At 40.2% G+C, this 14,462-nt stretch overlaps 1 protein-coding gene across 1 annotated transcript in view; it reads right to left on the bottom strand.

Annotated features, from left to right (window-relative positions):
- Vps13 (vacuolar protein sorting 13C) overlaps nt 1–14,462 on the bottom strand; it is a 1,164,731-nt gene that overhangs the window by 41,855 nt on the left and 1,108,414 nt on the right. The gene's annotated exons all lie outside the window — the stretch shown is intronic.

Genomic DNA, 14,462 nt, shown 5'->3' with positions numbered 1-14,462 from the left:
CAGAGCCATCTAAAGTTGAAAGAATGGTAAGACAATCTGATGGAAAGGATGGGAGAAATAAGAGAGGAGGGCAGGTACAAAATGCACAAATAGAATGATAAAAGTAAAAGAAGTAGACAGTGTTACCTCAAGTGAGTAGATGACGGTTGCCACCACCTACCACTGCATGATATAAAGTAAAACTGGAAATGCAAACTGAAATTGTATTTTTCCTGTAAAATTATAATTCTGTACAATCTTTAGATTTCAAGTACTACCATTAGCAACTAGTAATCAATAATTACACTATAACATTACAGTGGTGGAAGAAAATCAGAATAAGCAATAACTAAGCCTCAGGCTAAATGTTCTGATTTCACAAATTGCATCTCTGTACAGTTATCTTCCCGATTTTTGACCTAACCTGTGAAGGGTAGGCTTGGCTGGAAGCTCCTGGGGTACTGTAAACCTTCATTGTTTGACTGAGTTCTGCTTTATTTTGCAGACATCTTTGACAATTTATCACTTGTACGTAGGCAACATAGTTAAAAAACAAAAAAAAGCTGATGACATCTGTGGTAAGGTAATAGTAAAACATCACCTATGAGAAAGAGAAAGAGAGAGAGAGAGAGAGAGAGAGGGGGGAGGGAGGAAGAGGCAGACAGATGGACACAGGCATAGGAAAATGAGAAAGATGAAATTTTATATATATATATATATATATATATATATATATATATATATATATATATATAGGTGGGGGTGCTCACCATCCACCCACTCGATGTAGTGCTGCACTCAGGCGTCTGCCCTTTCCTCTCTTCCACCTTCTTTCCTTCCATCCCCTTCTGTCTTTCTTTCCTTCATTCTTTCTTCGCCCTTCTGCCTACGGGTGACTTTACAATCTCTCTTCTGTCTATCTTTCATTCTTTCCACTGAGTGACAAGCCAAATGGTTTTGTCTACACCAAGAAACCATTTACTACACTGGGTGGTAACCATATAACCAAATTTTGGCACCTGGTGGTTTAGTGGGTAATTATGGCACTCCAATCGGATTGAGCCGGTGAAGGTTTCTAACCAAGGGGTGGTTGGGGTCTACTGCTCACGTAATGCCACTCAGGGATGAGTGAGGCTGGTCACTCTCATCTTAAATATCTGGAGCAACTTGTCTAGCCCCAGGCTCCTATGCTCCTGATGGGGCAATGTAGGATTGGATGATGGATGGATGGAGATATACATACAACAGGCTTGCACAATGTGCAAGTGGATGGGCGGTCCACAACCTCGCGCACTGTGATTTTACATGCTGTGAATAAGTAATCTTATGGGAAAAATAACATATGGGCAGGACCCCCTCAAACCTTGATATTTTTCTTACCTTAGGGATATAATAATGGGGAAATTTTTAAGACATATACTACAGATATAGTTAAAATTAAAAAAATATGGTCAGTCACCTTAAAAACAGTAGATGACAGGCCTGATGGACTTAAATAGCAGGGGTTCCAAGATGCGGCAATACACTTAGAGTCACAAGTGGCCCTGCCGCACCACACGTGTTTCATGGTTACCAATGTTGTATTATTCCAGGCTTTGACAAAGAAATGCAGCAACAGTCATTATGGTGGGGGTTGCAGGTATGCCAGGTGGAGCAGGTGAGTCAGGTGGGGCTGTGGAGGTGGAGGGGGCAGCGGCTGGTGAATAAGGTGGGACAGTGGAGGTGGTGGGGATGGAGGCGGGCGAGTCAGGGGAGGTGATGAGGGAAGGATCCTCCATCTCCTCCTCGCTACTGCTCACATTTTCGGCAATTTCCTTCATCTCTTCTTGTTTGTCTCTTTCATTCCTCATCTTGTTATCGACATATTTGCAGTGTAACAACATGACATTCGCGAAATAACTGTTATTCAAATGAATCCAAATGTTATTATAGAAACTGGGTATCTATTCTAGCTTACCATTAATGCCGAAAATGTTTCTGTTGAAGTCATATTGGAGAGATCTTACTGTAGACTCCTCTTGAGCATCTTCCTTATGAGTCTCTAACGTCATGATGGTCACGTCATGTGGGGGGGGGGGTTGTGTAGTCTGAGAAAACAGCGGTTTTAGGTCACTCCTTGTCCCTGTCATGGGTACTGTGGGCTAAACTTGCGCATTCAAAGTTTTATGGCTATGATTTTTGGTCATTCGTGTACTATGAGATTCGCGCATTGTGATCATGGGTACTGTGTGAGCCCACTGTATATATATATATATATATATCTCTATCTATCTATATATATATACACAGTCGACCCTCGATTCTACGGACCCTGAATCAACAGATTTCAGAAGGAATGGACAATACCTGCTGGCAGAGAATCACTCCAGACACCTGTCGTTTGTCAGTTATTTGAAAGTTTTATCTATCTATCTATCTATTGCCAAACACCTCAATCCCGTTTGAGGTGGCCACAAACAAATCGCCTCCACGTCGCCCTGTCCCCCGCCATTTCACTGCCCTGCTCACAACTCACACCCCCCTCTCTCATATACCTCTCCACCCCATCCCTCCATCTCAACCTCGGCCTCCCCCTCCCTCTTCCCCCCTCCACCTCACTCACATACACTCTCTTCGTCAGTCTTTCACCCTCCATCCTCTCCACATGGCCAAACCACCTCAGTGTGTTCATTTCTCACTAAATACAGTATTTCTCTTTACAGGTACAAAAATAAATGATACTGTAGATGAACATAAGAAATTACTGTAACACAGTACTGTACCAGACCCACATGACCCATGTCCCATACCATCTGCCACTGCCTGCTTCACTGTTGTGTGAATGGTCGCTGTGATGTGAAGCATTTATTTGTATATTTCCTTGCTCCTCATTTCCTCTCAGAACTCTGGGAACGTGCTTCCAAAGTACCTTTAGTTATGCCAATGCACCCTGAAAGTGCTATGAACACAAGAAATGCAATTATTCCAAAGGAAAATGTAAAATTGTTGGATGAAGTGGCGTGTGGTGTGGGAGCTTATATGCAAACGATCAGACATGAAATGACTCGGGTGTGTTTATGATGTGGATAGTTTCTTTGTTGGAAAAAAAAAAAAAGTTAATGATGAAGAAGCAGTAAAATTCAGGCTTTCGCCTTGGGTGCAACGTGTGGAAAAAAAAAAGGAAAAGAAAAGTTTTATGCCCGACCTTTGCTACGAACTGACTGTCTTTGGTAGAGAAAATTCAGCTCTTACAGTATGTTACAACACTACGTGTTGACATAACTAGTTACTTGTAGGTAAGATCATCATGTGAGTTCAGTTCTCATGAATTACTGTATGCTGTAAAGTCATACAAATTATACTGCTTGGCTGACTTGTTTATTATTCACAGTTACAGTAAAACCTCTAAAATTCGGCATCCTTCAAGTCGGAAACCTCTACAACTCGGGAAGGCTCCAAAATATTCATTTAAAAAATCAAAATTCAAAAATTCCCAAAAATGCGCACATGAGAGGAAGAGAGTCGGCAAAAATCCCCCCAACTCGGTAAGATGCCGAGTTGTACAGTAATGTTTAAGTGTTTAGTGTTTAGTTCCCCAGTATAGTACAAGTGATAAATACATTACAGTAATGGCCTTTATAGTGTTAATTGTGCTTTACACAGTGTACAGTGACAAGTACAGTACAGTAAAGGTGTGCCCAAAACTGATCTTGAGTCCCCCTAACACCTCCAAAAACTACCAAAAGTCCTCCTCCATGCCTGGAATACACCCTACAACTGCATGGAATCATGGTAAGGCAGCTTTTATTGTTTATTGTAAAAACTTTTAATTTTTGTCCATTTTTTTCCATTTTTCCTTTTTTGAGTCTGTGTGCTGGGGGAGAACTTAAAGTTCATCCCTACAACTCGGCAAATAGGCTAACTCGGCAAGGCTTGCACATGTATTATGCCGAGTTGTAGAGGTTTTACTTCTGCATTCATGTGTATCTGAGACGTGAGAAGTACGCAATCACTCCATACTGACAACTTCAGTACAGTTTTTTTTTCCCGTTATTGTTGATGACTAATGACTCAAAAATAGTTTCATACATTTTTTTCTTTTTTAATTGAGGGCACCGAAAGTGATTCTTAGCGAAATATGCATGATTCTGGGCGGTCATTATTCACATGTTGATTAGGTCAGACGTTTTTGCTTGAATGGTTATGAGGACTTTCAAGAGGCTTCGTGACAATCCTTGGTGGTTAAAATTTTTATGGGGAGTATTAGGGGGCAAAACTAGTTGGTTAGGTTAGGTTAGAATGCCCTGATGTGTCAAGTCAGCGAGATTGTAATGTAAACACACATCTTGTAATAACCTATCTTTAATTATATTTTCCACAAAAAATATGGGGCTCCAAGAACCTAACCCCCTATTTTACATGTAAATATATGTCACATTTTTGTGCAAAATTGATTTTGCACGAGGATCTGCATAACCTATCTCGTGTTGTATGAAAACTCTACAGTACACCATGAAGCAAGTCGTAATATAATGGGTCCACAGAAAATGGGGTACTGTGAGGTAAACTAGTCCACGATAGTGTCACTGCACCTCATCTTTGATACCATCATATTTCTTCTGCTATTTTTTTATTTTTAGGCTATTTTTCCATTAATTTTCAAGCAGTGGACTTTTTCAGGCAACGGACATTCGTCCCCCCCTATTAGTCAGTTGATTCGAGGGTTGACCATATATGTGTGTGTATATACAGATAGATAGATAGATATATATATATATATATATATATATATAGGTGGGGGCACTCACCATCCACTCACTCAATGTAGTGCTGCTCTCGGGTGTCTGCCCTGTCCTCTCCTCCATCTTTCTTTCCTTCCATCTTCTTCTATCTTTCTTTTATCATTCTTTCCTTGTCCTTCTGCCTACGGGTGACTTTACACTCCATCTTCTGTCTTTCATTCCTTCATTCTTTCCTCTTCTTTCTTCCTGTGGGTGACTCTACACTGAGTGACAAGCCAAATGGTTTCCTGTACACCAGGAAACCATTTACTATGCTGGGTGGTAACCATATAACCAAATTTTGGCACCTGGTGGTTTAGTGGGTAATTATTGTGCTCTAATCAGATTGAGCTGGTGAAGGTTTATATCCATGGGGTGGTTGGGGTTTATTGCTCACATAATGCCACTCAGGGATGAGTGAGGTTGGTCACTCTCATCTTAAATGTCAGGACCAACTGCCTAGCCCCAGGCTCCTACGCTCCTCATGGGGCAACGTAGAATTGGATGATGGATGGATGGATGGATGGATGGATATATCTATCTATCTATCTATATATATATATAGTCATCCCTTAACATCCTCATTTATAACATACACAGTTTTAAATATCAGCGGGTGGATATAACATAAATGGTTTTAAATATCTGCGGGCGGATACAGCACCAGGGCCGGATTCACTAAAGCATTTTATCTCGTTGAACTCTGCTGACACTGTTCACTGCAAATGTAGCACTATCCCAGGCACAGTTCATGGCTGTTTTTGTGATGGCATTATACAGTGAATCAAATATAATAATCTTCCTTTTGGCTATTTCATTTATTAATGCCATTAATTCATCAGGGGAAAAGTTAGGACGGGCAGGGAGTATTTCTTTTCTTCCATGTTCTCCTTTGTAATCTTGGCGGCGAAGGGCTCTGTTGTGTTCACCAGCTGATACAAGGAGAAAGCTCCGTGATTGGTTGGTCACACCAAAGCTTTGTATGTAACAGCCTCTGTTATTGGCTAATCAGAATTCAGCTGGTAACGGTTGAAAAGCCTGATGAACCTAAGACCCTCCTCCCATTGCCGAGAACAGGTAAAGTGAAAATTTTACTGTATTTGCCGGTGTATAGGGCCAACCTTTGTATAAGACTCCCCCCAATATTTCCATACAAAATGTGGGTTTAAAGGTATCCTCTGTGCATAAGATGAGCCCCAACTCTTTAGACACTGGGAGCTTGCTGCCCTAGTAACCCCAGTCCTTTGTCTCTCTTCCTACTGACCAGTGAAGTGATACTATTAACATGTTGCTAAGCAACACAGCCTTTAGTTTGGTTTTCCTTTAAACCAGCTTCTTCTGTGGGTTTTACAGGCTGTCTAGGCTGCATGTGCCACCTCAGATATCAAAATGGGTTATACATTTAACATTTGAGTATAAACTCATACTGTATAAAAAACTTTAAAAATCATGTTATCGTAAATTTTATACAGAAGGTTAAAGGAAAGTTACATTTTATTAGTCATCACATAAACTGTCAGTGACTAAAAACCTTCAAAATCAGTATCATCCACATCTGATATCATCAGTTCTTCAGCTTCATCCTGGGAGTTCTCAGTTCTTCGTCATAAGGATCAAACTCTGAATTCAAAGGCGTAGCTTCGGCATCGGCTTCCTCTTCATTATCCAGCCACAAAATATCTGCTATGCCATCCACTGAATTAGATGTTTCACATTTCTTGAAAGAGTTGATACTGATTCCACAGAAATATAATTCCATGCCTTGATGATGAAATCACAGCTCATCCATACCTGAATCCCACATATTCCTACTGCTTGTATAAGACTTTTTACCACTGATCATCTACCCGTTGCATTGCTCATGGATGCAGTCTTTGATTTATTTAGACCGACATCAAGTGGTCGTAGGAATGAAGTTAATCCACCAGGAATAACAACAGTGTCACTGTTGTTTATCAATGTTAGTAATGAGTGCCCTGCTTCAGATCTGGCAACCTTGCACTCGGTGGTAATTTGTAAACAGCCTGGTCAGTAGCTACCGAGACACAAGATAGTGTTTATGGTGTGGGCTCAACAGGTCACTCACCTTTCTTATGTCCTCATGGCCATATCCATGGAGATATTTTTTATAAGAATTTGCCTTCGTATAGAAAACAAGTTGTGTCTGATGATGATGTTAGTAATTTCAACAGTTTTTGACCGTATATGTACTATATTCAGGGAAGCAAGGGTCAAGGTGAGTGTTTGGCGATGTTCCCTATCACGCCTCTGGATCCCATAACCACAGGATACAGAGGTTAGTATTTTATGCCCGGTATTTAGGATGACCCCTAAATTATGGGCATTTTTTAAAGAGGTTCTAGAGTCGCCCTATACACTGGTAAATACGGTAACAGTTTTTATAGCTTTTCTTGCCCTTACTAATGTATTGTTTGTAAAGACACCTTGGTCCCAATTAACACACCTATATAACGGATGAGCGAGCGAGCACTATTTGATAGCGCACTAACTGATACACATAACTTAGGACAAATTCATTTGGTGGATGAGTGACTCCAACTTTAGGGGTTAAACTTTCAAACACTGACAACTACCCTAGTGCTAAATAACAGTATACGTACTGTACATACGTGCACACCTGTACACACCCTCGATGAGCTGATCTAAACCGGTATGCTGCCCTCCCCTCCCCTCTCTCTCTTGTAAATAATACGAAACAATACACTCCCAAACTGCACTGAAATCATACGAGAGTGGCTGAAAGTGTTATTATATATTATACCGTGAATTACTATGGTAAAATACAAGTGATTTAGTGATATTTTTTAGATAATCAGAGACGTCATGATGCTAAGAACATTAGCTAGCAATCATTTTTGCAGTTGTAAACTGTGCAACTATGCTATGAAATGACTCATGACATTATATCAATAAACTTTATACAAGTATGTGGTAATAAAAGTCAATCATGAAGTTTGATAAAGTTTACAATGATTTTCCCCACATTGTTACTGTTTTGCTAAAGTCTAACGTAAACACTGGAATATCGTAACAAACTCATAGGAGACTGGGTAGAAGTGTTTTATTTATATTATTGCAATTACTGTGATGAGGTAACGTGGCTTTAACCCTATTTTGCATGGATAAAATCTTGTGGTTTGGTGGAAATTTCCACCTCCCTGGGCTATTTCCTGCATCAGACAGTCAAAACACACCTTGTATTCTCTCAAATCATTCTCCGTGCTTGGAGTGCCTACAAACATGATGTCTGTTGCAAACGATTGTAGAAAGATTGACGTTTGTCTGACAAAAATTGTAACTCTCAAGATTAACAATAAGTGGTGTAAAACATGAGTTGAAAACACACAATTTTTTTCCTATTTCTCTGCAATGAGCACAATCAGTACCTTGTCACCACAGCCGCTGCAGTCAAAGGGTTAAGGGGGGTCCAGGTGTGTTTTTAAGGGGGGCAGCAGATATTCGCGGATTTTTAACGTATGCGGGTGTCTCTGTTACCTAACCCCTGTGGATGATAAGGGAGCATTATGTACGAGGTGCTACCCAAACGTTCCAGTAATTTGAACAGAGGGAGCCAACTGTTTGCAGTTTTGCCATTTGCTGCTTGGAGGTGTCAGCAGCACCCTTTGTGCATCAGTGTGGCCCTGGCCGTGTCTGTGAGTGGACATATTGTTGAGCTACGCTTACTATTGTAATGTGGTGTGTAGGTGGTTTGGCGGTTTTGCAATGGCGGACCTCACGGAACAAAGAACATGCATCAAGTTCTGCTTCAAGATCAAAAAGACAGCTGCAGAAATCCACTGGTTGTTTCAGCAAGGTTTTGGTGATAATGCCATGTCCCAAAGCAGAACATTTTTAAGGTACAAGCAGTTCAAAGAAGGAAGAAAAAAAGCTTATCAAGTTCTCAGCAATGTCAAGTTGATATTGATTTTTTCTTCGATATCCAAGGGATTTTTCACAAGAAATTCATCCCACCCAGTCAATCTGTTGGTGGGAAGTTTTATTGTGAAGTTTTGCAGCATCTGAGGAAGGACATCCGCCACAAACATCCAGAACAGTGCAAGAACAAGGACTGGGTCCTGCATCATGACAACACCCCTGCCCACACATCAATTGTTGTCCGGCAGTTCCTGGCTTCCACTAACACAGTTGTCATTCCCAACCCACCCTGTTCACCTGACATTGCCCCCCCTGTGACTTTTTCCTGTTTCCCAAGCTGAAATTACGACTGAAAGGGCGTCGATATGACTCGACTGAGGAGATCCAGACAGTATCGCACCAGGTGTTCAAGACCATCATGCCTGAGGTCTTCCAGGGATGCATGGACTCATAAGAAAAATGCAGGGACAACTGTATACATGCCCAAGGGGATTATTTCGATGGTGACAGCGAGAACTAGGAGGATATATAACTTATTTTCCTACAGTATTCAAATTACCGGAACTTTTGGGCAACACCTTGTATATTATACATATATATATCTATCTATCTATCTATAGCCCGACGCCCTAATCCCGCAAAGGGTGGCTGCAGACGAAATGCCTCCAAGTCGCTCTGTCACCCACCATTTGACTATCCGCCCCCCAACTCACCCCCCCCTCCCTCATATACCTCTCAACTCCATCCCTCCACCTCATCCTCGGTCTACCTCTCCCTCTCCCTCCCTCCACCTCACCTACATACACCTCTTAGTCAGTCTTTCATACTCCATTCTCTTCACATTTCCAAACCACCTCAGTGTATTTCTCCTAATCTTCTTAACCATATCCACATCCACCCCACAACGTTCCTTCACTTCTTCATTCGTCAACCTGTCCCTCCACGTCACTCCACATGCTCCTCTCAAGTAACTCATTTCCACTGCTCTCACTCTTGCTTGTTCCCCTCTTGCAAGGTCCATGCCTCGCTTCCATACGTCAGGGTAGGGATCACAATACTATCATGCAGTAACTTCTTAACTTCCATACTCACCTCCTTAGTTCTCATCACTGCTTTCAGTGTACCAACAACCTTCCTTCCCTGCTGTACCCTTTCATGCACTTCATCCCCCAAAGTTCCATCCCTACTCATCACACTACCCAAGTACTTGAATGCACTCACATTCTCCATATCCTCGCCATCCAACCTCACTGCACACTCTGTGACTTCATTCCTCTTAAACACCATAACTTTACTTTTGTTTACATTAACTTTCAGATTCCTCCTCCTACACACTGTCCCAAATTCATTCACCAAACCTTGCAACTCCCATTCATCTTCACTCAACAGTACTGTATCATCAGCAAACAGCATATATATATGTATATATATATATATATATACATATATATATATATATATATAAATAAATATATATATGTATATATATATGTGTATGTATATACAGTAAAACCTCTACAACTCGGCATAATACATATGCAAGCCTTGCCGAGTTAGCCTACTTGCCAAGTTGTAGGGATGAACTTTTAAGTTTCCCCCCAGCACACGCACACACACAGAAAAAAAGGGAAAAATGAAAAAAAAAATGGATAAAAATTAAAAGTTTTTACAATAAACAGTAAAAGCTGCCTTACCATGATTCCATGCAGTTGTAGAGTGTATTCCAGGCATGGAGGAGGACTTTTGGTAGTTTTTGGAGGTGTTACATGGGCTCAAGATCAGTACTTGTCACTGTACACTATGTAAAGCACATTTAACACTATAAAGGCCATTACTGTAATGTATTTATCACTTGTACAATACTGGAGAACTAAGCACTAAACACTTAAACATTACAGTACAACTCGGCATCCTACCGAGTTGGGGGGATTGTTGTCGACTCTCTTCCTCTCCCGTGTGCATTTTTGGGAATTTTTGAATTTTGATTTTTTAAATGAATATTTTGGAGCCTTCCCGAGTTGTAGAGGTTTCCGACTTGAAGGATGCTGATCAGTAGATGTTTTACTTATATATATATATATATATATATATATATATATACAATATACAGTACATCCCCCTAGTACGCGCCTATATGAGCAGCAAAGGACATCGCGTACTAGGAATTCATGTACTGTGAATACATAAACTTATGGGAAAAATTACATATGGGTGGCACCCCTCTTCATGGGCAACCCTTGAGATGCCTTTCAGACCTAAGTATTGTACTATACAGGGAAACTATCTAAGATATATTACCTAAGATAAAGTAACCCTACAAGATTATGGCTTTACTAGGTAAATCATTGGTGGTAGGTGGTGGCGACCATCATCCACTCACTTGATATATATATATATATATATATATGTACATGTATGTATATATATAACACAACCCCCTGCTATCGCGCCTAATTGGTCACAGGAAACGCGCGTGATAGCTGAATACACGATAGCTGAACTGAAAAATCAATGGGAAAATTTCTAATTGTTTTTTGGTGGCCCATTTTTCTGATTTTTAACCACTTTATGCCTACGATTTCCTGCCAATCTCTCCTCTAACATGAAATAAAGCATTATTATATTAATAATAACAGCATAATGAATAAATAAACAACATAAAAGGCCATCAAACTTTTATAAGGATTACGGCTTGGGTGGTTTGATGAGTTCCAAGGCTTGGGAATGGCTTAGTTGCCGTCAGATCTCTTTGGCTGTCTCCATTTCTTTAGTGTCCACAGCTAAAGGGGGTATCACATGGTACCTTATATCAGGAATGGCTGAGGAACATTTAAGTGGAACAAAACTTGGACGCTATCACACACGTTCCTCACACTGTTGTCAGAGCCCCGTCTCAGTTGTAAACACGTGATTACTTTATCGACATCACAGTTTTTTCGGCATAAGAATTATTAACTCTTTATAAGGGTTTCAAAACGATTGTTATTTATTCTAAAATACAATATTAATAAGTATTCAGTGTTAGGCTAAATTTCAATGCTGTAGTAAGATACATTCTTTCGAGCCGAATGGGTTTTGGTCATTGTTTTGTCTGTTGTGTCCTCGGCAGGAATCCGTTAAGATGCATTCCAAATGCCCGTGCTATAATCGGGAATTTTACCACGTATACGGAATAGTGAAAAAAAAAAAAAAAAAAAAAAAAAAAAAAAAAAAATTGTTCTTGTTTATTATAAACTTGAAGGTAAAAATCCAGGGCATCATCTGGTGAAATGAAAAAGATCTCTCTCTCTCTCTCTCCATCTTTGCGTAGCGCCATACATAAGTTTGTTCTTACCTACCTAATTGTTCTTACCTAATTGTATCGTTACAGGAATGAGTCAAGCTCGTACTGTCCCGTGTCTTAAACCATATTTATCGTACATATCCTTAAATTTGTGAATTGTTTTGGCACACACTATTTCATTCAGTAGTGCATTCCATTCATCAATTGCTCTGTTTGGGAAACTGAATTTCCTTATGTCTTTATCACCTCTCTTCTTATGCAGTTTTTTGCAGTGTCCTCTTGCTGATGCTTCTATCTATCTATCTATCTATTGCCAGACACCTCAATCCCGTTTGGGGTGGCCACAAACAAATTGCCTCCAAGTTGCCCTGTCCCCCGCCATTTCACTGCCCTGCTCCCAACTCACATCCCCCTCTCTCATATACCTCTCCACCCCATCCCTCCACCTCATCCTCGGCCTCCCCCTTCCTCTTCCCCCCTCCACCTCACTCACATACACTCTCTTCGTCAGTCTTTCACCCTCCATCCTCTCCACATGGCCAAACCACCTCAGTGTGTTCCTCATAACGCTTCCTATCACATCCACATCCACACCACAACGCTCCTTTATATCCTCATTCGTCAGCCTGTCTCTCCACGTGACTCCACAGGCTCCTCTTAAATAACTCATTTCCACTGCTCTCACTCTTGACTTGTGTCCTTCCAACAATGTCCAAGCTTCACTTCCGTACGTTAGAGTTGGTATCACAATACTGTCATGTAGTAACTTTTTCACTTCCATGCTCACTTCCCTGTTTCTTATCACTGCTTTCAAGGAACCAGCAACCTTTCTTCCCTGCTGTACCCTTTCAAGCACTTCTTATGCAGTTTTTTGCAGTGTCCTCTTGCTGATGCTTCTCCATATGTTAAGTAATCATTTATGTCTATTTTCTCCTTCCCTGATATGCACTTATAAAGCATTATCATGTCACCTCTTTTCCTTCTCTCCCGTAGCGTTGGTAGATTCAGTTTATTTAGTCTCTCTTCGTAGCTTAGGTCCCTTAAGCTTCGTATCCATCTTGTAGCGGCCCTTTGAACTTTTTCAATCTTGTCTATGTGCTTTTTGAGATGAGGACTCCAGACTACTGATGCATATTCCAGGGTTGGTCTAATGAATGATGTTATTATCCTTCTTAGCATGTCTTCATTTATGTATGTGAATGCTATTCTCATATTTGCAAGCAGTGTATACATGTTCTGTACCTTCTCGCTGATGTGGTCAGCCGGAGATAGTCTGTTATTGATAATCAAACCTAGGTCTTTCTCTCTTTCTGATGTGTATAGGGTTTTATTTCCTAACTTATAATCCCAATCAGGTCTTTTTCCACTTTTACCAAACTTGATTACATGACACTTGTCCACATTGAATTCCATTTGCCATGTACTACTCCATTCATGAAGTTTATTTAATTCTTCTTGTAGCTCCCTACAAGAGTCTGTGCTAGTAATTCTCCTTTGTATTTTTGCATCATCTGCAAACATATTCAGATAGCTCTCATTTCCAGTGTTACTGTTTATATCATTTACATACACTAAAAACATGATTGGTGCCAGCACTGAACCCTGTGGTACTCCACTAGTCACTTCTTTCCATGATGAGTAGTTTCCTCTTAGTACCGTTCTCATTTCTCTTTTTATGAGAAAGTCTTGCATCCAACAAAACAGTTTGCCTCGAATTCCTCCTTGATGGTACAGTTTCCATAAAAGTCTTTGGTGTGGTACTGTGTCAAAAGCTTTCTTGAAATCTAAATAGATACTGTCCACCCATCCTTCCCTTTCCTGTATTGTGTTTGTTACTCTGTCATAGTAGCTCAACAGATTAGTAACACATGATTTTCCTTTTCTGAAACCAAACTGTCTTTCTGTTATCATACTGTGTTCTCCTAGATGATTTACCCAAGCTTTTCTCATAAGCTTTTCTAATACGTTGCTTACAACACTGGTCAGTGATACTGGTCGGTAGTTGAGTGGATTTTGTCTGTTTCCTATCTTGAATAAGGGGACAATATTTGCTTTTCTCCAAATATCAGGTAGTTTACCTTGACTCAAGGATTTCTTGAAAATCAAAAATAATGGTTTACTTAACTCCTTTGCACATTCTCATAGTACCCAACATGAAATTTCATCAGGACCACTTGCTTTTCCTCTGTCTAATCTACTTAACTCCTCCTGTATTACTTTTTCTGCTATTTGTATATCTGGTAGTATGTGTGGACATGCATGTTCCACATAGTCCCTTTCAAAATTTTTTTCTTCCGTAAAAACTAATTGGAAATTCTTATTTAGTGCTTCACAAATATCTTTCTCTTGTGTATAAGCAATTCCCTCGTCTGTAATTGATTGTATTATATCTTTTACATTGGTTTTGCTTCTGATATAGCTGTAAAACAGCTTTGGTTGATCACTACTTTTATTTATTATATCCTCCTCAAACTGTTTTTGGGCTTCCCTCCTTATTCTTGTATGATCGTTTCTTGCCTGTTTGTAATTATTATAAGCCCTTT

This window comes from Coenobita brevimanus, chromosome 71 (genome assembly GCF_032717465.1).
Source record: "Coenobita brevimanus isolate Jiangsu-jjx chromosome 71, ASM3271746v2, whole genome shotgun sequence".
In the NCBI taxonomy this organism is placed as follows: domain Eukaryota; kingdom Metazoa; phylum Arthropoda; class Malacostraca; order Decapoda; family Coenobitidae; genus Coenobita; species Coenobita brevimanus.
The sequence above is the reverse complement of the archived record's forward strand: the minus strand, read 5'-3'. Positions and strand labels throughout refer to the sequence as shown.